This window comes from Callorhinchus milii, unplaced genomic scaffold (genome assembly GCF_018977255.1).
Source record: "Callorhinchus milii isolate IMCB2004 unplaced genomic scaffold, IMCB_Cmil_1.0 Scaffold19, whole genome shotgun sequence".
In the NCBI taxonomy this organism is placed as follows: domain Eukaryota; kingdom Metazoa; phylum Chordata; class Chondrichthyes; order Chimaeriformes; family Callorhinchidae; genus Callorhinchus; species Callorhinchus milii.
Genome location: NW_024704760.1, coordinates 843,445 through 868,597, shown reverse-complemented (window position 1 = coordinate 868,597; position 25,153 = coordinate 843,445). Strand labels below are relative to the sequence as shown.

Sequence of the window (25,153 nt, the reverse complement as noted above, 5' to 3'; positions counted from 1 at the left end):
ACGTCTCAAAGCGCTTCACTGAATATACTGTAAAGTGGAGTGACTGTACATTTTGTGGGCGAAATGCAGCCGGAAAGTAACTGCACTCAGCAGCATCCCGCGAACAGTCGTAGATTGAGTGACCACATTTTTTTATGTAAGGGATTATGACACCTGGGAAAATAATCTGCCAATCGACTAATAACTGGGTACCTATTTACTGCGAGGTATACTGAGGCGTGTGGGGTAAGAAAAGTTTCTCAGTGTTTCGCCCTGCCCGGGAATCTAATCCACTTGCGAGGCGAGTGCTCTCACCACTATGTCACAGGAATTCCACAATGGGAGCAGACCAGCCAAGCAGAGAAACCCAGCCTTTACTCAGTACAAATAGTACTAACGCAAATATTTGAATAAGTGTACTTTGATAGTAAAAGCTGAGCCTACTTTCCCTCTCTCTTTCTCTCCCGCTCCCCCCCCCCCATTATCCAGTAGACCAAAAGTTTAGGAGATAGAAGAGATAACACCCACAACAAGCCAAAACAAAAGGCCACAACAAGCCCATCCAAACGATTCTCTCGTACTTTGTTGGGAGAATACAGCAATATACTGCAACTCGCAAATAGTCAGTGTACTTTTTGATATCCACCTGAATACTTAAGATAGAATCACTGCTCTAAAAATAATAATAATAATTTGGTCACTCAATCCACAATTGATCAAAACACGGCTGCCAATTGCGCACAGTAGTGCGGCACAAACAACCGTGGATTTAGTAACCAAAGTTTTTTTTTTAAAAAGTGATTATTACCCCCAGAAAAACGATCTTGTCCAATGTTTCGCCCTGCCCGGGAATCAAACCCAGATCCTCCCACTTGCGAGCCAAGTGCTTTAACCGTTAAGCTACAGGACTGAACATGGATTCATGGCCTCAATTTGTTCCTGCTTCAGACATAGCAAGCAACGAAGGATAAAGGCTCAAGACACAAGATCAATCTGCACAACTGTTTGACTAATACAATGAACAGGAAGGCCATGTTTGTTAAAAAGGACTGGAAGCAGCTGTATCCAGGAAAGTAAGATCTCACTAATCTCAGTTAAGATTCTGTGCACCTGGGCAGGAACTGTTCACACCAGCAACAGCACCAGGCAACCTGTATGGTCCCACGTCCCATATAAGCCATTTGCTGTTACAGTAAGACAGACATTTGAGCAATAATGATAGCACCAAGTACCACATACATATATAAATGTTACGAGAATGCGGCGCTGGGTTTGCTCATTTCAAACTATTCAGATTCGTATAATTTAATGTTCACCAAAAAATTCTCAGCACTTGTTTCCTGCTCATCGCCTGAAGATTTTCTGTCAAAATTCAAACCATCCAAAGCAGTAAAACAGCTTAAAAAACACTCAACTGCCATATGAACCACAGAGAAGGAATACTGAAATATATGCAAATATTACTAGTCTTGTGCTGTACATCGACCCAGAATATTATCATAATAATCCGTGCGTTTGATATAGCGCCTCATCGTGTCTTCAAAACATCTCAAAGCGCTTCACAGAATATACTGTAAAGTGAATTGACTGTATTTTTGTGGGCGAAATACCAGACCTAGGTCAACAAGGGACATTTGATGACTAGAGAGATCAGAAGCAAAGTTACATTCCAAAAACATATTTTTTTTAAAAAAAGCACTGAATACTTACACTCAATTTCTCNAAAAAAACGACATTAGAGCAATCTTGATTACAGCTCACCATGTTTAACCAGAGGGTACAAATTAGATCAAGCAATCAAAGCACTCTGCAACATGGAACAAAAAAACTTGCCCTTTGCCCGTCTCTCCTCTTCCCGAAGACGCAATATATTGTCTAGATGGCCTTTACCAAGGAAATACATTTAATCCGAACATTTATTGTATGCAATTTCCTGACAAATTGTATGCTGTGTGTGTGCCATTGTTGCACAATAGGACAGTGGCAATCGAATTATTTGTGTGAGAGCTTTTAAATGTTAGCATTACTAAAAACATCAAACAGTGCTCGACAGAAACATCCTTGCATTGTACAGAGCGCCGAGAACATTCAAACAGCTCCAACCACTTCACAGGTATTTGCCGTCAAGTGCAGAAACGGGGTCTATAGTCAACCATGATAAACAATTTGAGTACAGCAAATAGCCGTGGACTGAAAGACCGATTTATAATATAATAATCCTTGCATTTTGATATAACTCCTTACCACATCTCAAAGCGCTTCACAGAACATACTGTGAAGTGAATTGACTCTATATTTTGTGGGCAAAACGCAGCAGCCAATTGCGCACAACAGTGTCCCACAATCAGCCATGGATTGAGTGACCAAATTATTGTTTTTTTTAAACGTGTAGGATAACTGGCCAGGAAGCCAGGAGAAACTAACTTCTATTCAATAACATCATGTGCTCTTTAGCGTGCACCCGATAGGCAAATCAGATCTCAGTTAACATCTCATTCGACAGCACCTCCCCCACCCGGTGTTGCACTGAAGTGTCAGCCTAAATGGCAAACTCCAATTTTAATAATAATAATAATCATTGCATTTGATATAGCGCTTTTCACGTCTTCTCAACGTCTCAAAGCGCTTCACAGAATATACTGTAAAGTGAATTGACTGTATATTTGTGGGCGAAACGCGGCAGCCAATTGCACAAAGCAATGTCCCACAAACAGTGGTGGATTGAAAATGACCAATTTATTACTGTTTTGAAGGGATTATTATTAGGCGATGGAGTAAGGAAACCTGAAATGTGAAATTCAATGCATAACCCAGAAACATGACTGCTAACAGCTGAACCCACCACCAACCAACTAATGACATTCTTATAGCGCCTTTTACGTCGGGAGGACGTTCCAACCAAACAGACCTTTAGGTTTGAGCCTGGTTTGAGTTCCAGACAAATCAACTGATATAATGTGAAACTATCAGCACTTTATAAAGCATTGGTTCAGTGTGAAATAGGACTTTAAGACTGTCCACAATCGGATGACACGATGCGAGCTGTAAATCTGAAGCTCGCGAATTATAGTGACTGTGTAAAGCGGTGTAAAATTCATCAGTTTTAATTCCAAGGGCATTTGTGGAAAAAACATTGATGAAATAAAAGCTATATTCAATAGTATCCAGCTGGGATAGAGCACATGTCAATTCCTCTCGCCAAGCTCTGCGCTGGACAGAATATGGATTAAAAAATATTTCCAATTAAGTCAGGCAAAGGGGAACAAAAATGCTAAGCAAAGATGACAGCCATTTAGCCCACAGTGTTGGTTGTGCTGTTTCCCCACTGGAGCTTTTTCCCCCAAAACACTGTAGATTTTTATTCTGCAAGTGACTATCCAATACCGTTTTATATGCGATCCACTTCACCAACCACTCATGGTAATGCGTTCCACATCCCAATAAGCTTTTATGTAAGAGATTGTGGCCTTCTTATAGTGTCAAGTGGTAGTGTCACAGTGGGTAGGTTTGGGTCATGTCATACATCAGCTTATAGTCTAAACAGGTAGTCAGCCTATCAGCACTGCAAGCGTGTCACATTTAGTAACCGTGGGTTCACAGGAGAGCCCAGTTAGACACACACACACACGTGTTTGTGGGATACTGCTGCGTGCAATTGGTTTCTGTGTTTCGCCCACAAAATACAGTCAATCCACTTCACAGTATATTCCGTGAAAAGCTTATGATTACTGTTTAGTGGGGAGACAGAGTTCAGTTGCACAAAACTGCACGGAACATAGTTGTGCTTTGACTTCGACTTCATTCCGTACAAAGAAGTACGCAAAAGCGATTACATCCGCCAACTAAGCAGTTCAACACTTTCAACCATCACTGCTGCCAACAGGGAGTTTGTCTGATGGTAGAGACACAACAGAAGTGTGTGCATTTGGAGCGATGCAAAAATCAGAGCTCGTGTCAAAAATTACTTTGTGTAGATAAGGCCTTATATTAAAGTTCGGACTAAAATAAAAACTTCAGCAACAGGTTTGCAGATCCAAGTCTTTATACTCTGCAAATTGTTTAATTGGATTACAGTAAAATCTCTTCATTAGGTGCTTTAGCGGCCAGGGACAAGAAGCCACTAGGGCAGCACGTTAAAAAGCACCACGGATTAGCCTTATCTAGGTCAATAAAGAGGATACGGTCAAAGCAATGATGGGTAGGACTGCAGTAAGCATTCAGCATTTTACACACTGCTTTCAACATCAAATAATAAGAATTGCGTTTGATATAGTGCCTTATCATGTCTTCGAGACGTCTCAAAGAGACAAAAGCCTCTGGCGCCCTAACTGAAGGATTATCAGCAGGTCCTCTGGCTTTCAAAAGACCAATGTGACAAGAGAACCATCAGCAACGCTACCTTGGATACCATTTGTTCATCGACTCTGTCCTCATGTCCATCGCAATGAGGAATACCTGAATTTCTAATGTCCTAAGAACCTTTGCAAGTTTAAGGCCCCCCCATCCACAAGGCTGACAGCGAATATCTTGGCATGTGATCTAAAGCTGAGGTTCCAATTGTTTCCGAATTAAAACTCAGTAGTTGTTGAAGGCAGCAACACAACAGTGATGCTCATCACGACAATACTGCATGCCTAACTAAAATCTTCAAAGATGCTGAATAATTGTCTATTGTCTTCTCGTCCTCCTCTCCCCCCTCCTACCACCACCACCACCACAGAAGAGGCATAGTGGCTGAAAGCGAACATAAACAGAATTAATCAGAAATTTGAAGTCTGTTATTTACAGGTTCTATTATTTGTCAGAACACTAAATACAAATGTTCTTTATATTTTAAATGACATTGCTCACAGCTTCAGCTACAGCCTATCATACAGCGATAGTAAGTTTCCTTACAGTATCTACTTATTGTTAAGACATTTTTGGCTAAGAAACAATTTAATATTACGATAGAGTATAACTATTGCCAAGATACAGTTCTGCCTGATGGGACAGCAGCCAGACACATGTAGGACTCGGAGCCAAAGGCATCAAGTGGAAAAAATTCTGGTGATGCATCTTTTAAAAGCATTGATCGTAGCAGAAGGCAGATGTCTGATACTGGCCTGCATGAAAGTAATGCCTGCAAGTTAATTTCTCACATAACCTCTGTACAGTGGAGTCCTGTAGCTTAGTGGTTAGAGCACTCGCCTCACATGCAAGAGGACCTGGGTTCGATTCCTGGAAGGGTGAAACTTTGGTCAAGTTTCCTTACTCCACACGCCTCTGTTTACCTAGCAGTAAGTAGGAGCACGGTTGTTAGGCGATTGGCGGATTGCTTTTCCGGGGGTAATAATCCCTTCAAAAAAAAAAATCCATGGTCACTCAATCCATGACTGTTTGTGGGACACTGCTGTGTGCAATTGGGCAGCTGAGATTCTCCATAAAATATGCGTACAGTGTACCCTGTGAAGCGCTTTGAGACGTTTCGAAGACATGATAAGGCGCAATAACTAATGCAAAGATTATTATTATTATATCAAAAGCAAGGATTATTATCATCATAATATTATATTATTATAAATCTTGTAGTCCCACTGTATAACCGGCAGAGAGAAAAGACATTTATGCTCCAGAGCTGGATTGGGGTTGTTACGAGTACAGCATTCAACAATTATTGACCAGTTTAAACAAATCTAGACACATGCAGGAAGTCTTTCCATTGCCAGCGATGGATTATTCAAAAGTTCACACAAGTCCTATCAAAACCACCACACACATCACTAATTTTGAAGGACAAATTGATTTCCATTGTTGACAGATCCAGGAAAAACATATATCCCAATTGCCTGCCCTAAATTGTAGATAAGCTAAGCAAACAACCCAAGGAATAACTTTTCTCCATCTTATAAACTTGACAAATACAAGGATTATTATTATTATTTTTATGAAAGCTATTCTGTAGCTGAGATACAAAAGCAAAGATCGAAGCAAAAACGTCCAGAGAGAAAAACAAACCACAAAAAATAGGTTCTCTCTCTTCCAATTTGTAAGAATTCAGTTAAATGCAAGATTATAATTACTCCTTTTGTGCCCGTTTGTCTCCAACAGGAAATTAAATGAGCCATCCTGTCACTAACTAGAGTATTGAGTCAGTTGAAAAGGCATGACCATGCAGAATCTCAAAGTCTAAATGCTCTTTCAAGACATTTTATTTTTAAAATGGACTTCTGGTCATCAGCTTCCTATTGCAAAAAGTGCACAAATATTCGGTTTAGTTAAGCCTGCCAAGAATTTTCAAATTCACCCACAAAATATTAAATTCACTTTGCAGTGTATTCTGTGAAGCGCTTTGAGACGTCTCGAAGACATGATAAGGCGCAATAACTAATGCAAAGATTATTATTATTATTATTATTAAATTCACCTTGAATTGTCTACTGAAGCTGACACAGGGGCACCATTTTTTTTAAACAGATAACATCAATGGACATGTCAAATTGACTTTTGATTCCATGTTTGCAGGAAGAAACGAACTTGCCAGAAGCATTTAATATCAGATCAGTTTTTCAAAATGACAATTCCCAAATGTCAGCGAATAGACTGATACAGATGGTCTGGATACACACATTTTCCGGCCCACGCATAATTCAACTTTTAACTGCTTAACAGCAGCATGAGGACTCCAAGTACAAGGATCAAGAGTACAATTTCGAGATAGCAGTGTGAATACTTGTCTGATTTAAGAGCATTTGTTTTCTCGCACAGCAACAATACGGTCTATTGATGGCCAAATGACTATACTGTGCTCTGCATGCTCCATGTCAAGGCAGCAGCAGGTTGGTAGCATACTCCCACTTCCGCTACCTTCATTCCATCCAGGACTGTGTGAAAGAGGATCATTAATCACACAGCGCTAATCCAGCCTAATCCCCAGTCCTCATAGACCAGAATTCAGCAAGTTCACTCTAAATCTAAGATGAAATTTAAGTGGATGTTCTGGAAAATTCTACAACTATGAAGCTGAACCCACGGGAACAGTACAGAGCTGTCAATTTAACACACATTCATACAGGCATCTATTGGACATTTATGGGGTTGGTAGTTTGTGCATTATTTATGGTTCCTAATAATACATTGTCTAGCTCCGAAAAGTGAAGAATTCCAAGGGTTAATTTCTGACACAAATCACTAACTTACATGAAAAATAACCTACATTNAAAAACATTTTAAACGCACACCCAATGAGAGGAATAAAGGATTGGTAAGCCCGTCGAGCCTGTTCCGCTATTCTATAAGAGCACGGCTGATCTGTACCTAAACTGTACCTCAATTACCCGTCCTTGCCCCATATCCCTTGATACCCTGACCTAACAAACATCGCCCTTCAAATCTTCCACAAATCAATGGAGTAAATAAGCAAACAAATCGGATTCAAGCCTTTTTCGACAATACATACTTTACCTAACCTTTGGAAGAGCATTTCTCTCCCTTGCCATATTGGTTCAGTTTGTTTCTGGGTCAGAGAGTACGGGTTCACACCCTTGGTTTGGCTTGATCAGTTTAGATCAAGATAGAAGCGCAGTACTGGCACTGTCCTCTGCATGAGACATTGAAACCAAAGTGGTCATTAAAAGCCCTTGGGGCTATTTGAAAGGGAGTTTTTCTTCGTGGTGTTCTGGCTAATACTCCTCCAGAGTAACAGGCAATCATCTGGCCCTAATAGACGTTTACAGAAGCAAATCACTACACTTGTCTGGACTGACAAGCCAAATGCTTTGATGCGATGAGGTGTCACATGAGGAAAATGACATGCTTTCTTTCTCCTTCAGAAAAGCATCTTCTCCACTTGTCAATAAATCTAACAGAAAGGATATTTGCTGAATATTAAGTGCACATCGTTGAAGGAGCAAGTCAACTGACAGGCACAGAACAACTGCCCAGTGTACATGTATTGCCATCACTTTACTGATGACATAATGGAGTGCAAAAGATTCCGAGGATCAGAGAAAGCATTGTTTGCAGCACAGTGGAGAGTCAGACACAACCACGGACAATACTCCTTAAAAACAGCCACCTATTTAATACTGTTCAGAATTAGCTTAGAACAAAGCATCTTCGAGGATTGTTTGCCACCCTTGTCTTAGCTTAATAATACCAAGAATCCTTGCATTTGATATAGCGCCTTATCACATCTTCGTGATATCACGTCTTCACGTCTGGATTTCAAAGCGACAGAATATACTGTAAAGTGAATGGACTGAATATTTTGTGGGTGAAACGCAGCAGCCAATTGCACCCAGGCCCTCTCGCTTGCGAGGCGAGTACTCTAACCATTAAGCTACAGGACTCCACAACACTAACTCTTGGCAACAGAAGCATTTTGAACTGAACACCGGGCAGGTTTGTTGAGGATGGATAAATTCCGAAATAAAAATTAAATTTAGCAATTAATACTTTGATGAGTTTAATACTTTTGGTCAGAGCTTAATTCACATCAGAGACTAGAACATTCTATTCACATGTTCCAAATTCACAGCTCTCAAAAATAGAACACATTCTGGCAAAAAAGAAATTTAGTTCCACCCAAAAGGAGGTCAAGACATTCTGGATTAAAAACCCATGAAGGGAGTTTTTTTCCCCTCCCTCCGCCAATTCGAAATCTGATTAAATCTACAACAAACAGGAACAGGCCATATGTAAAGCATACACAAGAAGCAAGTGTGAGGACCTTGATATGTTAGCATTTTAAGACCGGAATGTGAAAGCGTTAAAAACACATGGCCTAACCTAATGTTTCTAAACCAGAATAGTGTAGTTATTATTATAAAAATGCTCAGCATTTATTCCTCACCACATCATCAAATACGCATCTAAAAGGAAGAAGTTCTCACACCCAACGTGGATGAGTATCCCAATTCCAATTTCAGTTTGATAAAATGCTTCCATTTTTCAAAATCATTGTCTAATGACACTTCGGAAGTTATTCCACCAAATTTATTTTACTCCAGTCGGCATTAATCCTTTTTACGCTTCCTACCCAGAATAGAGACGGGTACATTAATCCAGAGGATTGAAGTGTCAATGAGAAATGTTCATGCCTCAGTAAGTGGGAGGAATTTTGCAGTTGAAAACGTATGAGTTGTCTGTAACACTATTTTCTGGATACACATTCAACTCGCTATATGCATGGCACACAACAACCCCCCCCCCCCCCGCTCCCCCCCACCCACAATATTACTCTCTGTGGTTGAATAAACCTCATCGTCGTTGGAGAAATCCCTCAACCAACTATTTCTACTAGTAGACATGTCGAGTCCTGTAGCTCAGTGGTTGGAGCACTCGCCTCGCAAGCGAGAGGACCTTGGTTCAACTCTGGGGCGGGAAGGACAGGACGAAGGCTTAGGCAAGTTTCCTTACTCCACACACACATCTCTGCTTACCAGCAGTAAGTAGGAACCCGGTTGTTAGTTGATTGGCGGATCACTTTGCGGGGGCAATAATCCCTTCAATCTGTTTTCAAAAAATAATAATTTGGTCGCTCAATCCACGACCGTTTGCGGGACACTGCTGTGCAAATTGGTTGACCCATTTCGTCCACAAAATATACAGTCAATTCACTTTACAGTATAGCTTGTGAGGCGATTTGAGGTGTCTCGAAGACGTGATAAGGAGGTATAATAAATGCAAGAATTATTATTATTATAATATACAAGTAGTGGGCAACTTTTAGCTACACAAAGTGACTCAGAGATACATCCCACAACTGATCACGCTAAGTTCGCACCCCACCCTGTAACATGGTCAAAGTTCACAGCCCACGCCAGAAATCTCAGTCACATTTCACCCACCCAATATGACTCACACATTAAGAGATCTGGTTACCTCTTGTCTTCCTGGAAATCATTTCAGAAAAGTTTTTCCCACTGACTGACTACTTACAATTTTGCTGCAGAGTTTTCTAATTTCTTTAAAACGTCTGTGGCCATCAATATTTGCGGTTAGCAGCCCCTGGCTTCACAAGTCACTCGAATATTGTCCATCAATAAACCATATCTAACATTGGTTACGTTTTTAAGGCTACTGTAAAAGTAATAACTAATGATTTTTTTTAAAGCTTGTGACCATTTGGGGATAAAAAGACCAACCTCAAAGAGTAATTGGGTGACGACAACGATTTACATTTAACATAGCGCCCCTCGCGAAGAGTGGCATCTCAGAGCGTCTCTTACAGATTGAAAGGGGGGGGTAGGGAGGAGGAGGGGAACAAAGCAGGAAAATAGCGGAATTATAAAGTGAAGTTTAAATTATGCTAAAATACTGAAGACGAAAGTCAACTGGATACACGAGTTGTGCAATTAATAATTAGCATTAATAAAGATCCCGGGACTGGTTGATTGCGTGAAATTGTACCTTTAAAAAAGCAACTCACTGTAAGTCGAAGGCAAGTCAAAGGATGTCATTACTTATAAACGTTCACAGCCCTTTTGAAATTACATAACTGACCAACTGTCAAAGCAGAATTTGAACATTTGAGGTCTGACCACACGAAGCTTCACAGTCATCTCTGGTAAAAGTGTCAAGTCAAGATAATAAGGGGAAAGCTAATCCTGCATCAATATAAACTAGTTCAAGACTGGAGCTCAAAGAGAATGGTGTTCTAGTGATAAAAATGTGTTTTTTTAATGTGACTCCCGTTTTCTCAAACGTAGAATTATTCCCAACAGCTTCAACAACAACTTATATTGACACAGCACTGCTCACACAGGGTGGCATCAAACAGAGCACTTGACAGTGGTGGAGCACGTGTGGGAGGAAGTGTAGGCACGGCCGAAGAGGAAGGTCTTCAGGCGCGATCTGTTAGTTTTAGCTTCAAGTTAGTTTTACACATTTCTCCCTTTGCCTCCCCTTCCAATGCCAAATATCATTTCGAGGCCAGGAGGGCAGACCCATTCTTTGGCTACAGGTGACGTCTCTTGGTTTAAGTAACTGCCTCCATTCAGTATCTCACTCGACAAGGAACTGAGTGTGCAACCCACATCCTTCCCCTCTGAAGTGGTGTTAGAAGTTTCAATCCATCACCCAATTAATCAGACTAGTTGGGCTATTTCCTTATAGGGAAGAAAGCCTTTCAATATTCGCGTTGTGCAAACCAATTACCTGCCGATGAACATCAATCCATTAATAATAGTAATAAGCCTTGCAATTGATGTAGCGCCTTATCACGTCTTCGAGATGTCTCAAAGCGCTTCACAGAATGTACTGTAAAGTGAACTGACTGTAATATTTTGCTTTGTTTGATTGGATAAAGTACATCTCCATGAAATCCCAAAGCAGCTTGCCAGAGACTTGTATGAACTTCTGTAAGATTTTTTGAAATATCCATTTAAGACATCAGAAGTATACGACATGTCCTAACTGCATTTAATTGACAGGAACAGTAATTACACTAAAGTAAAGCTACTTAGCTTCTGGACTGAAGCCAAAGACTTTACACAAAATGCAAATGATCCTTAATACCTAAATGAAACCTGAATCACCCTTTTTGTACATATTATTGCAGTTTTAAAAGCCCATCAGACAGTGTTGTAAGGCATCTACATCATTAGCATATACAATCAGGAAAAGGTAAAACAGCTATAAATAGCTATAAACCACAAACAGCTCCTCTACCAGTCACATCAATACACCTGCACTTCCTTACGTTTTGAAGCCGTGAATTGTGACATATACCCCAGTCTTTCTACAATAAGCTTCAAAGAAAACATTTCACAAACTAGCCAGAGGGGAAAAGTGAAGGGTACATCAAAAACCATAAGACTAAATATCCAAGGGCAAACCCTTTAATTGAGTAACACTGACAAACACAATGCTTCAGCTCAGCAACTGGAAAGAAAGTTCATAAATGGAAGTTTCACAACCCAATTTTACCATCAATATCTCAACACTGGAGGCCCCAACGCTCGGTCACAACCACATTTAATGCTAGGCACAGATCATTCTAAAGACACTCAGTGGCAGAAAATGCCAGGAATTTGCTTATTCATTGAATTTGATATTGAATGGCCTGGATTCAAAGTCCAAGATCCAATAATGGCAGAATGTCAACTATGGGGGGGGGGGGAGAGAGAAGAGGATAGAGATAATGAATTAGTCTCTAACCCTTTCCCATTAGCTGCAAATGCTTCAATATAAAGCAATCCATTCAACGTCTCTCAAAAAGAGCTTGCTCCACCCAAAAAGACATGCCCCAGGAAAAATGAGAGCGATATTAATAAAAAATCAATTTCTGCCAGGTTCAGTGTTGCGAAAATTAATCTTGAAAGAAGCATGCCCACATTTAAACAATAAATGTCTATAATGCCAGTCAAACAATGTGCTGTAAGCAAAAAAGGGACAAACCTTTACTGTAGCTCTAATGTGCAGATTCACACCCCCCCACCGCCCCATACACACAATTTTGTTGCTCCCGATTGCCATTCATGATTCAGGAAGTGGCCAAGGTTGACGGTCTACAGGTATACAGCTAGCAATATTAATAATAACCCTTGCATTTGACCTAGCACTTTATCATGTCGTTGAGACGTCTCAAAGCGCTTCACACAATAAACTGTCAAGTGAATTGACTGTATATTCTGTGGACAAAACGTGGCAGCCAATTGAGTTGACCATCAATGCTCAAGCCCCACACTTGAGGAGTTTTTGCATTTGATATGGCTACTCGAGGAAATGGCGTGAAATAGATTCCAACAGTGAAACCTTGTGGCTTGTCCCAATCGTATCAACACGGCATGAAAGCCTAACCCAAACAGTTATTTTTTGCTCAAACCTCAGAATCAGCCGATAAGCACAGACCAATAGAAACCACAAACTATCCATTAATGCCGATAACAAGATGTGCTGAGGAGCAAGGTTCCCAGTAAAACTAGCCCGAGCGTTGTAATGTACAGTCCGATTATACAAAGACCAAAGCAGTTTACACAAGAGACATAAATTTCATTGAACCTTGTAAGCAAATCATGAGCAATCCTACTGAGAACACTTAAAGAAAGTATTTCAAGGCAGGGGTGTGAAGATAGGCTGAAGCGTATCCAAACTATTACGCATGCATTAGTTCTCAGCATCACCAATAATATTTCAAAACAAAGTGGATGATTTACATCTGAACAGACCAGCCAATCCTATACGCTGCACAGTTTGTAAGTGGAGTCGCATAGCGTAGTGGTTAGCACGCTCGCCTCGCAAGCAAGAGCACCCGGATTCGATTCCCGGAAACGGCAAAACTTTAGGCAAGTTTCCTTACTTCACAAGCCTCTGTTTACCTAACAGTCGGTAGGAATCCAATGGTTAATCGATTGGTGGATCACTTTCCAGGAGTAATAATCTCTATACATACATACACATATGTATACATTATGTATAAAAATCAGATCACTCAATCCATAACTGTGTGTGGGACGCTATTGTGCAATATTGGCTGCACGATTTGCCCACAAATACGCAGTCACTACGCTTTACAGTATATTCTGTGAAGCACTTTGAGACTTCTCAACGACATCTCAAATGCACTATATAAATCAAATAACAATAACCCAAGTTGATACATACAGTCCTTATTTATATTGTTTAATTACTCTGCATAATTACTTCAACTGAAGTTGAATCCCAATGTACAGTATAGCACTTAACAGCTTCTAAATTGGTACTGGAAGTCCAGAGGTCAAACTTTAAACTGTTTCCCCCCACTGAAGGCTCCCACTGAATTAGTTTCACCATCTGCTGAATGCTAGAGGGCCTTCGGAACTAGTAGAAAACAATTTGTCAGAGACCAGCTTTTGCTAAAAAAAGAGCGGTAAAGCTCTTAAGGTTAATTATTCTGTCTGTGCGCATTTAGTAACTCAGGAGCTATTAAGTGCACTGTCACAGTGTGATGACTGCGTGCAAAACTGAACTCAAATTAGGTGCAAAAACAGAGATCGCTGGGAACGCTCAGCAAGTCAGGCACTATCTATGAAGAAAGGAAAGTGGGTCAACGTTTCAGGTCCACGACCCTTCACCAATTCTGATGGATTGGTGAATTATGCTTTTTTAATTTTTCTTTTTTTTTCAGGGATTATTATTCCCGGAGAAACAATCCGCCAATCGACTAACAACCAGGTTCCTACTTATTGCTAGGTAAACAGAGGCGTGTGGAGCAAGGAAACTTACCTGAGGTTTTGAGGACTCGTGCATAACAAGGAATAAAACTATGCTTTAACGAAAAGGAACAGATTCAGTGATTCAGTTTTAACATTTCTTAAATATTGCTTGTGAACTATCAGTCAGTTTGCATTGTTTTGATGAGTTTATCAGCTCTTGTAAGAAACCACGACAATTATGAAAACATTTTCCATCATGCTAAATCGCCAATCAATGACACACAAAACTCCCTCTGCATTTTTCATGATTCCAGTGAATTTTATTATTCTACACTGCATTTCATTGATGTTCTCTACTGCAGTCAAACCACAGGGCTGAATTGCATTGCAAGATATCTCTGCAGCAGCAGCAAACCAGTTTAGTCTCACAAGAATATTACTTTGTACAAATAGTTTTAGGAACAGACAAAAACTCTTAGCTGGAACAATTTTGTAATCATGCAGTCATGCAAGACACATTTTCTGTCTTATGGTCACTAGCTTCAGTCCACTGTGGCCTAATCTAACAAATGAAGTATGAAGCGTTGTCCTGCATTGCCTTGCCCTGAAGGGATTCCGATTGCTTCTATTTTCTAAGCAATGGATTTGGTGTGAAGGTCTTACCCTTCCAAAAGAATGCACAAAATTGGTTGGTTCCACTAACCCTCTAAACCATGAGTTCTTCAGCATCGTATGACAAATTGTCTTCAAATAGTTCGGAAGGCCCTGTAGCATTGAGTCAGCTGGTTTGGGACACGACATGTCAAGCGACTGTCAGGATGGTGGTGGCGAACTGGATGGACCTTGGACTTGTATTGCCGAGCAAATTCTTATATAGCTGGTTCAGGTCCATAAATCTACAGCAACTGTCTGATCTAATCTGGTCTTTTAAAGTGAGCTGAAGGGGAGAAGCTCAAAAGAAACAGATACCAAGTGAAGTTGAAGTAAAATCTACATGGGGACCTACTGGAAGGATAACATTTTCTGTCAAACAGAGAAAGAGGAAGAGGCAGATTGGACCTCGGTTCAATATGCAGAGACGTGTGGAGTAAGGAAACTTGCCCAACATTTTGCTCTGTCTGGGAATCGAACCCAGGTCCTCTCGCTTGCGAGGCGAGAGTGCTCTAACCACAAAGCTGCAGGACTCCATGAGCTTCAGTAGATCAGGCGTTTCACAGGATACATACAATAGAACACACAGCTGCTGAAAACTCGCTTTAATCTGAGCAAAAAACATGCCGTTTCTGACTCATCAGAACTGGAATGTAGCAAACGTTCAACGACTTGAGCTCAGTTACTATTTATCAGGGAATTCCAGATGGGATTTTAGAATTATGACAAGTCACAGATCTTTTGTGGTATTCTACATTTTCTTACCCGGCAGATAATGCCATTATCAGTGACATCCTGCTTTCAGCAACATTTCCTGTTTTCCGGATAGAGTTCAGGTCCCAAAATACAGTATCACTTTCGTTGGTATCAGTTTGGGAGAAAGGTCGAGAAACACAGCCAATTATCCTACCACGCTTGCCTTGCAGATAAAGTCAATAATGACATTTGCTGCAGAGTTCCTGTCCAATAGATAGTGTTCCTGGTACCAAATTCAGATTCCCTACAGTTCAGGGGTTCAAAATAACAAAGTTGCTCAGGCTGCTTCCTACTGCATCATTAGATAAAGCTTGTTGCAATTCCCTTTACCACAGTGTCATCCCGACGTGACACTCTTTATAACCATGATCCCATTTTACAGCTGCTGTAATAAACCAGAGACTGAGGTTAACTGGACCGACAGTCTAATGATGCAAGTTATACAATAAAAAAACAATAACCCTCGCATTTTACATAACGCCTTATCACATCTTTGAGACGTCTCAACAACAACAACCTGCATTTATAGAGCGTCCCTCACGAAGAGTAGCGTCCCAGAGCGCTCCACAGGATAAACTGTAAAGTGGATTGGCTGCATGTTTTGTGGGCGAAACGCGGCAGCCAATTGTGCACAGCGGCGTCCCGCAAACACTCGTGGATTGTCTAGTCACACGAACTTAAAACAGCTCCAATACGCACAAACACACTGCACCCATTAAGTGGTGGATATAATGGCAATTAAAACCTCTTTCCTCCTAAACATGTTGGCCCAAATGTTTTGAGACCAGTGAAAGTATGCTGGGGGGGGAAAACATGCAATCCACCTCACCCCTCTCTGCCCTCCCACTCAACCAACGCACCCACATGCTCTTCCCCACACAATTCTGCGGTGGATTGTGACCCCGACACACTTAGCACGCAGCAAATCTTTTCTTCTATAAGCTCCCACGATTGCCTCCTTTTGTCTGGCACCATCAACACATCTGATCTCCCCATCGCCTGTCCTCCACCTAATCTTTTCCTTTGTCTTTCTTTCCACACCCCCTTCTCTGTTTGCCCTTATAAACTGCTCCGTTCCAACCTCCCCCAGTTCTGACAAAAGGTCGTCGACCTGAAACATTAACTCACTTTTCTCTCTCCATAGATGCTGCCTGATCTGCTGAGTGTTCCCAACGACTTCTGTTTTTATTTCAGATTTCCAGCATCTGCTGTATTTTGCCTTACATTCAGCAAGTGGTCCTGGTTTAAAACGAAATAATCCATCATGTGATGTGATTAACGTAATCCCCCTGAACAATTTGTGGCGATACCTCTGTGTTGCTTTTCTTAGCAAAATAAAGTAATCTGCATTTTATAGAAATGGTCCCATTATTTAACCGTGCTGGCAAATAGAGTAAAGCTGTATGTAAGGTAAAGAGCACAAGCTACAGATAATAATTCTTCAGTCATGAAATTGGTCACTCGACTGCACAATCTGGTGCTCAGTGAAACCATGGAATAAGCCGCCAACATTTTCCCTGACTGTTCCTTTTGCTGCATGAATTTTGCTCAATTGAACTCCTCTCACCGAAATGTACAGCATTCGCTCGGCTGTGATAACTGAAACATTTTTTTCTTGCAGCTCACTGTAATGAAACAAATTATTACATCAATACTTTCAATGATGAAGAAATCCCAAACCCTTCCGAGTAACAAAGGAGCGTACTCAGCAGCCAGAGATTCCTGACATAGCGATACAGCCAACAAAGCTTCTTTTATACATTTCCCACATATAACAGTACATATTTAGGGTAATATGAACTTTTGCCACGATGCATCGCCTTTTCAGGTATGTCCACAGACACACCTCAAAAATCAATGTGATGTCATTTTGGAGTCCTGTAGCTTAGTAGTTAGAGCACTCGCCACGCAAAAGAGAGGACTTGGGTTCAATTCCTAGGCAGGGCGAGATGTTGGGCAAATTTCTTTACTCCACACGCCTCTGCTTACCTAGCAGTAAGTAGGAACCCGGTTGTTAGTTGACTGGCTGATCGCTTTTCCTGGGGCAATAAACCTTTCAAAAATAAATAATAATTTGAATCCACGACGGTTTGAGCGCAATTGGCAGTCGCGTTTCGCCCACACAATACACAGTCAATTCGCTTTACAGTATGCTAATGGGATTACTATTATTATCCTGGTTCCAGAGGACGCATCTCCACTCTGGAACCAAAACAAAATTTCCAATCAAACTCCAATAAAAACGTGCAACTTAAAAGATAACGGCATGACCCTATTCTAGCGCTTGAATTGCTCGTGCCACAGGAAGAGAGTAACAAAGCACTGTGCCTCCCTAGGAAATAAAATGGTGGGGGTAGGAGGCGGGTGGAAGGGAAAGCTCTCCGGCCTCAACTCCGCTTGCCCACGGACACATTTCTTGTAAGCGAAAAGACGTCACTAGAAGACACTCAGAAGCCCCTACGCTGGTTAATAGAGCAGACACGATGAGGAAGACAAGTTCCAGCTCAAAAGCCCCTTGAGGCACTGCTGTTTAAAATAGGAGGTCATGATATTTCAGTGTCTAACAGGAAGGTGTGGTGAGCCGATGGGTCTGCTTTGCTTAGATTCAGAGAGAGAACTGCCACTTGCGCTCGCTCCATCCACCTGCACACGACAGAGAACAAGAACAAGCACAAAAATCTTATAAGATATTCAACAATTGTTTGGGGGGTGGGGGGGGGAGTTAGAAAAACTGCATTTCACTTCTTGTATTCGAGGGTTTCTGTTATTTTCAGCAGATGTCACCCTTTGCTTTATCCCTCCACATGCAAGCTTTTGCTTAAAAATAAAGGCCACGCCCTCAAAACATTAGACACCAAACATTCTTAGAATATCCCGCTGACATCGCGAAAGCTGAAGGCATCAATAAATTACAACGCTGAAGGAGGGAAAGTTTAGTAACAATAATAATCCCTGCATTTGATATAGCGCCTTTGCCACGTCTTCGAGACGTCTCAAAGCGCTTCACAGAATATACCATGAAGTGAACGGATTGTATATTTTTGTGGGCGAGATGCGGCGACCAATTGCGCACAGCAGCGTCCCACAAACCGTCGTGGACTGAGTCACCAAATTATTATTGNTTTTTTAAGGGATTATTACCCCCAGAAAAGCAATATTATCATCTTTGCCACCTTCCTGACCTTCCTCACCATCGAGGCAGATTGGGAGCAGAGGTGACACAGCCCCGCAGGGACATGGAATGTCAACCCCAGGCTCCCGTTGGCAGCAAAGTCCGAACATCGACCAACCCTCAGGAATGTCACCAGTTTCTTCCCGGTCTGGAAAACCGAGCTGGGAGGGAAAGGAAAGAAAAGCAAACGCATAGTAGCGCACCAGAGACCAGCCCGCCTGCTCGTGTTAGTACTTTTCTTCAGTGTGCTTGTCTCTAGGCCAGTTTTAACAGCATTCCCTGGACTCGTATTGGTTATATTTGGGATACGTTTCACTCCTTGGAAAAAAAAGCAAAGGATAATTCTGGAATCTGAAGGGTGCTATTATAGATACTCAACGGGTTAGGGTAAATATTTTGGACAGGAAGAGTACTATTTGGAAAGAGGTGTGGGCCACTTTTACATGAGCAGCTGCACTGTGCTATCCAATATTTTCAGGCAGGCCGACAGGAATCTTTGAGAATCAACATTTCATCAAGCGATGCTTGAAATTCAACCAGAACAGACCACTTCAATATTTCTTAAGCCACGCGCGTAATGGTCCCAATAACGCTGCCGGTATTTATGCAGTTAGCCTTTCACAATAATAATAATCCTTGCATTTGATTTTGCGTCTTATCGTGTCTTCGAGACGTCTCAAAGCGCTCCACAAAATATATCTTAAAGTGAATTCGACTGTAATATTTTGTGGGCAAAACCCGGCAGTCAATTGCGCACAGCAGCGTCCCACAAACAGTCGTGGATTGAGTGACCAATTTATTATTATTATTATACTTTGAAGGAATTATTAGCCTGGAAAAGCGATCCGCCAATCAACTAACAACCAGGTTCCTACTTACTGCTAGGTAAACCGAGGCGTGTGGAGTATCCCCAATGTTTCGCCCCACCTGAGAATCAAACTCAGGCTCTCTCACTTTCGAGGCGAGTGCTCTGACCACTAAGCTACGGGTAGGCTGTACAAATGCAGACATTAGAATTCTGGATGCATTTCTCCCTCACACAGTGTCTGTCCTGTGTAGAGATCCTCAACACAAGCTATTTCACATTCACACAACAGTGCATTAAATAAGATGCTTTCGACGTTAATCTTCCCGACGCAAGATTTAAATTTGTTTCCGTACCAAGGTACGCAAAAGAGTTTGCGAGGTTCATCACAACACACATCTCCTCATTGCAAATTAACACACTGACAGATGCACTGCTGTCGCACTCATCAGAACATTCTCTTAAGCACAGAATTACACGGAAAGTAACAAGTACTAAAAACAAACCGAAAGCAAACAGTGTGCATGTTTTGCTTAGCTCAGTTGGTAGCACTCATCTCTTGAGCAGAAGATAGCAGGTTCTGAGCTCATAATCTAAGATGATACTCAGTGCAATTGCTGTACTACAGCACTGAAGTGCAGTCCTTTGGATGACAAATTAAAACAAGGTTCCATCTGGTGCATGTTAAAGATCCCATGGCATTACTTCGAAGAAAAGCAGCGAGTTCGTTTCCCTGATGTCCTGGCCAATAAAATATCCTCATCCAAAATTCAGCAAATCCTCTTCGGGGGGGAAAAAAAAATCCTTGAAGTCAATCCCAGGTCAGATATTTAAATACTTACTGCATTTCAGAGATTTCACCGTGCTGCAAGGAACCAAAATCTCCATTGTTTCAATCACAATTGTTCCAAACTTTGAGAACAATAAAACGCTGGAATTTTATTCCTCTAACCACGGCAGCGGGCACAGCTAGCACCTTTGTTGTTGCTGCACAAATACACCCTCATACCACAGCTCCAGGAAAATTCATAGTTTGCAATAGATTAATAGGCTTCTTCCAACTCTGTCCTGCACGCAACTCCTGCCGGGCACGTTTAAACCCTTACACAATTGGTTTAATGAAAAAAAGCACACAGCAGATGGGAGTTACTCCCAAGTCACACAAGCAAAATAAACCGCAACACTGCAATAAATAAGACCAATTTAGACTGTGTGCGGCATGACATAAGCCGGTATTGAGTATTTTCTGCAGATCAAATCTCGGCACAGAGGCAAAAAAAAAAAAACCCAGCACAATTCTCTTCGCCCAGATAAGGGTTCTCACTAATAGTCCATTACAGTCGCATCAATAATCACCAAACAATAATGCTCAAGCTCCATTTAGCAAAATTAAAATGAAGAGACTCGCTATCGGCAACTGCATCGGATTTCCTGCAAACAAAGGCACAAACGTCGCTTGTTCAACCTCTCTTCTCATAAGAGACAACTTTATCAAACAATTGCTTCAGCATTCACACCACTGCCGATATTAAACCTCACTCCATCCCGTCAGACACACTCACTCTCACATACTTGTACGGCTGTCAAATATTTACCCTTTTTTTTAAAAAAAACTACTTTCAATTTCATGGATGTTTCGGCTGAACGCTCTTCCCCTCTGGTGCAGCTACGGAAAAAAAAAATGCTTCTAAACTGCAACGACATCACATTTCAACCAACATTTCCTGTCCCCAAGTCTCGATCAAAGCCATCCTCTCGTTGTACCAACTCTTTCATAAGCAGCAGAGGGCCGATAAGATCAGCGCCATCTTGCACAACATGTAAAATTAAAAAGTTTTAGTTTAAGCGCACAGCCGGGTTTAAGCTCATCAAGGATAATGCAGCACTAAATGTCAGCCGTGCTAGATGTTTAGTAAAATGCCCTTTTTGGGGCTTAACCTCTTTTAGCAACACATGCGCGTCCAATTCTCTGATTAGACTTCCCCGGCAGAAATGCTCCCCGGTTAGTCTGGCACCAAGTTTTAACTGGTACCGTAAAATAATCACTCCTTCCTACAGTGGTATTAAGGTCGTCGTAGCAGTGAATGAGGGAGAGGTGGCTTTGGGAGTTCTGAAGATCAGCAGTTGTTTACAGTGCAGCAAAGAGTAAACCTACCCCACACGATCATACACCTGCAAATAAACCCAAGGCGGAAGAGAGTTGTCAGGAGCCAATTACGGCAACAGGCTGGTGACAGGTACAAATTGCTTAGAGTACACACACCTTGTTCCTCCGCGCAGCTCAGAGCCTACAAAGGTTTAACTATTAATATGAGAAAGATTACATCAATCCTATATTAATCTCCACCTCGCAGGGCTCCGAGCAGATAGCGGCAGCAGCGAACAGAGCGATTCAAGCAAATCTCCCAACGTTCCCACGGGACTGGGCTCAGGACACAATGTGGGCGGGATGGCCTCCTGCTGTGATGAAAACTCTCCACGTTCCCAAACCCTCACACAACATGCCCCTAGACTTCCCAAACCACGTTACTTTGTTCCCTCTTTAACCCCCCCACCCCCTCCCACTCCGCGCCTCCCGCCCACCCCCCATTTCAAAAAAACCTCCCAAAGAATTATCTTCCATCTCACCCACAAAATATACAGTCAAATCACTTTACAGTGTATTCTGTGAAGCGCTGTGAGACGTCAGCGAGACATGATAAGGTCCCATATCAAATGCCAATGCAAGGATTATTATTATTATTATCTCTTCCAAAGAATCAACAGCTCTAAATCCTTTGCTTCCCAGTTCAGTGACTACCTCTACATGCGTCGAGCACTTTTAACTACACACTGCGTGTATGTATGTGTGTGCGTGTGTATATGTGCGTGTGTATGACAAAAAAAGTTACGGCAGTAGTCCACCTCCAGCCAAAATAAAAATCTCTTCACACACACACATACGCGCGCAACTGGTAACGAGAACATAATCAATCGCAGGTCAGTCATGGAAACCCTGGAGAAGATCTCACATGGAGAACAGAAACTCTGGGAAGCCGGAGTGGCTCTCGGAGGTTCGTGCCCTCCGAAAACTTCTCAACTGCTTTTTTTTCCCCCCCAGTTGTGGATCGACGGCATTTGGTAATGCGATTGGAGAGGAGAGGAGAGGGGGAAGCGCCCCGGAGGGGGGGGGGGGCGGTGGGGAGGGGGATTGGGGGGGGGTAAAAAATATAATAATCCTCGCATTTGATACAGCTCCTTATCACGTCGTTGAGACGTCTCAAAAGCGCTTCTCGAGGGATTATATTTCCTGTAAAGTGAATTGATTGCGTGTATACGGTGCGGGCGAAACGGAGCGTCTCCCCCACCCCCACCCCCCCGCAGACGGCGACGACAACTTGCACTTATATCCGACGCCCTCCCCCTCGGGAAATAAATGGCTTAAAACCACACGGGACTGAGTTAAGACAACTTTTTTTTTGGCAGCGACTCAAAGCTACTTGCGGGGGTGGTGGTGGGGGGGGGGGGCAACAGACTTACAGGAGGGTGGGTGGGTGGGTGTCTGTGTGTGTCTGTCTCTGTGTCTGTCTGTCCTTTTTTTTTGGCAGCTACAGGAATAAATCCTTACCAGATATTTCATGTAGTGACTGAAAAAAAACAAAGGCTGTGCACACAATTCAGGGGGTGGGGGGGGGGGGAGAGGGGGGAGAGAGGGGGGGGGGGGAAGCAACACGGAAAGGAAGGAAAGGAAGTTGGTTTTGGGGGGGGGGAAGTGGGGGTAACTGTGGAGAACGTGAGATGAGGAGGGTGTGTGTGTGGGTGGGGGTGTGTGTGTGTGGGGGGGGGTGTGTGGGGTGTGTGTGGGGGGGTGTGGGTGGGGGTGTGTGTGTGGGGGGGGGGTGTATGGGTGTGTGGGTGGGGGGGGTGTGTGGGTGTGTGTGTGGGGGGGTGTGGGGGGGGGGTGTGGGGGGGGGGTGTGTGTGTGGGGGGGGGGTGGTGTGTGTGGGGGGGTGTGTGTGTGGGGGGTGTGTGTGTGGGGTGTGTGTGTGGGGTGTGTGTGTGGTGGGGGTGTGTGTGTGGGTGTGTGTGTGTGTGTGGGGGTGTGTGTGTGGGGGTGTGTGTGTGGGGGTGTGTGTGTGTGGGGGTGTGTGTGTGGGTGTGGGTGTGTGGGTGTGTGTGGGTGTGTGTGTGGGTGTGTGTGTGGGGGTGTTGGTGGGGGTATGTGACCGAACACAGGGCCCCACACCCCCTCTACTCCCCCCCACCCTGACCCACCCCAACGGGGAGGGGGTGAGAGCAGGAATTACAAACCCCTGCGCGGGTGGGGGTGTTGGGGGGGAAATAACTCAACCCCCCCTCCCCTCACCCTAAGGGCTGTGACACGGCCTCCCCGGCCCCGAGGCCCTGTTGGCGGGCCGGTTGCTGCCCGCGGGCCGCCAGTTGCCTCTCCCCCGGGCCCGGGGCGGGGGGGGGAGGGGGAGGGGGCGCCTGAGGGCCTCGGGGGGGTGTGTGTGGGGGTGTGGGGGTGGGGGCGGTCACTTACCTCTCTCTCTCTCTCTCACTCCCTCTCTCTCTCACTCCCTCTCACACACTCTCTCTCTCTCTCTCTCTGTGTCGCTCGGAGCCGCCGCCCCGCCCGCCAGCCTCGCTCTCGCCTCTTAAACGGGCAATGCCTCTTAAAAGCGGCCACGCCGGCGGACCCCACTCACCCCCTCCCTCCCTCCCTCCCTCCCTCTCTCTCTGTCTGTCTGTCTCGCTCACTCCTTCTCGCTCACTCACTCACTCACTCACTCCACCCACCTTCACTCTCGCCTCCCCCTCCCCTCCCCCCCCCCCCCCCCCCCCTCCCTTACGCAGGCAGATTCTCTTATAAAGCGGCCACCCCAGTGGGACCCCATTCCCTGCCCCTCCGCACTCCCTCACACCCACACTCACTCACTCACTCACTCTCACCGACACTCACTCACTCCCTCACACCCACACTCACTCTCCTCACCCACACTCACTCACTTCCTCACACCCACACTCACTCACTCTCACACTCACTCACTCTCACACTCACTCACTCCCTCACACCCACACTCACTCACTCCCACATTCACTCACTCACTCACTCACTCACTCTCACCCACACTCACTCACTCACTCACTCTCACCCACACTCACTCACTCCCTCACACCCACACTCACTCTCACACTCACTCACTCTCACACTCACTCACTCCCTCACACCCACACTCACTCACTCTCACCCACACTCACTCCCTCACACCCACACTCACTCACTCACTCTCACCCACACTCACTCACTCTCACCCACACTCACTCACTCCCTCACACCCACACTCACTCACACTCACTCTCACACTCTCACACTCCCTCACACCCACACTCACTCACTCCCTCACACCCACACTCACTCACTCACTCTCACCCACACTCACTCACTCACACCCACACTCACTCTCCTCACCCTCACTCACTCACTCCCTCACACCCACACTCACTCACTCACACCCACACTCACTCCCTCACACCCATTCCTACTTCCATGCACTGAAATATGGGTGTCATGGCTCAGTCAGTCACCCTCTCGTTTCTGAGTCAGAAGGTTGTGGGTTCAGTGCCCCTCCACCGTCCCCATTGGCAGCACTTGGATTCGCATGGTTTAAGCCAGTGGTGGCAAACTCAAGG

General features: G+C 43.6%; 1 protein-coding gene and 1 non-coding gene across 4 annotated transcripts in view; both read right to left on the bottom strand.

Annotated features, from left to right (window-relative positions):
* Positions 1–24,051, bottom strand: part of rap1aa (RAP1A, member of RAS oncogene family) — a 44,597-nt gene extending 20,546 nt beyond the window's left edge. Inside the window, 1 exon segment of one of the 3 annotated variants that reach the window (NM_001292429.1) lies at positions 24,003–24,051. The gene's annotated coding sequence lies outside the window, so the exon portion shown is untranslated. 3 annotated transcript variants of the gene reach the window in all.
* Positions 19,595–19,669, bottom strand: trnas-cga. Its single transcript has one exon. It is a non-coding gene; the product is annotated as a tRNA-Ser (tRNA).
* Positions 24,052–25,153: the final 1,102 nt, after the last annotated feature.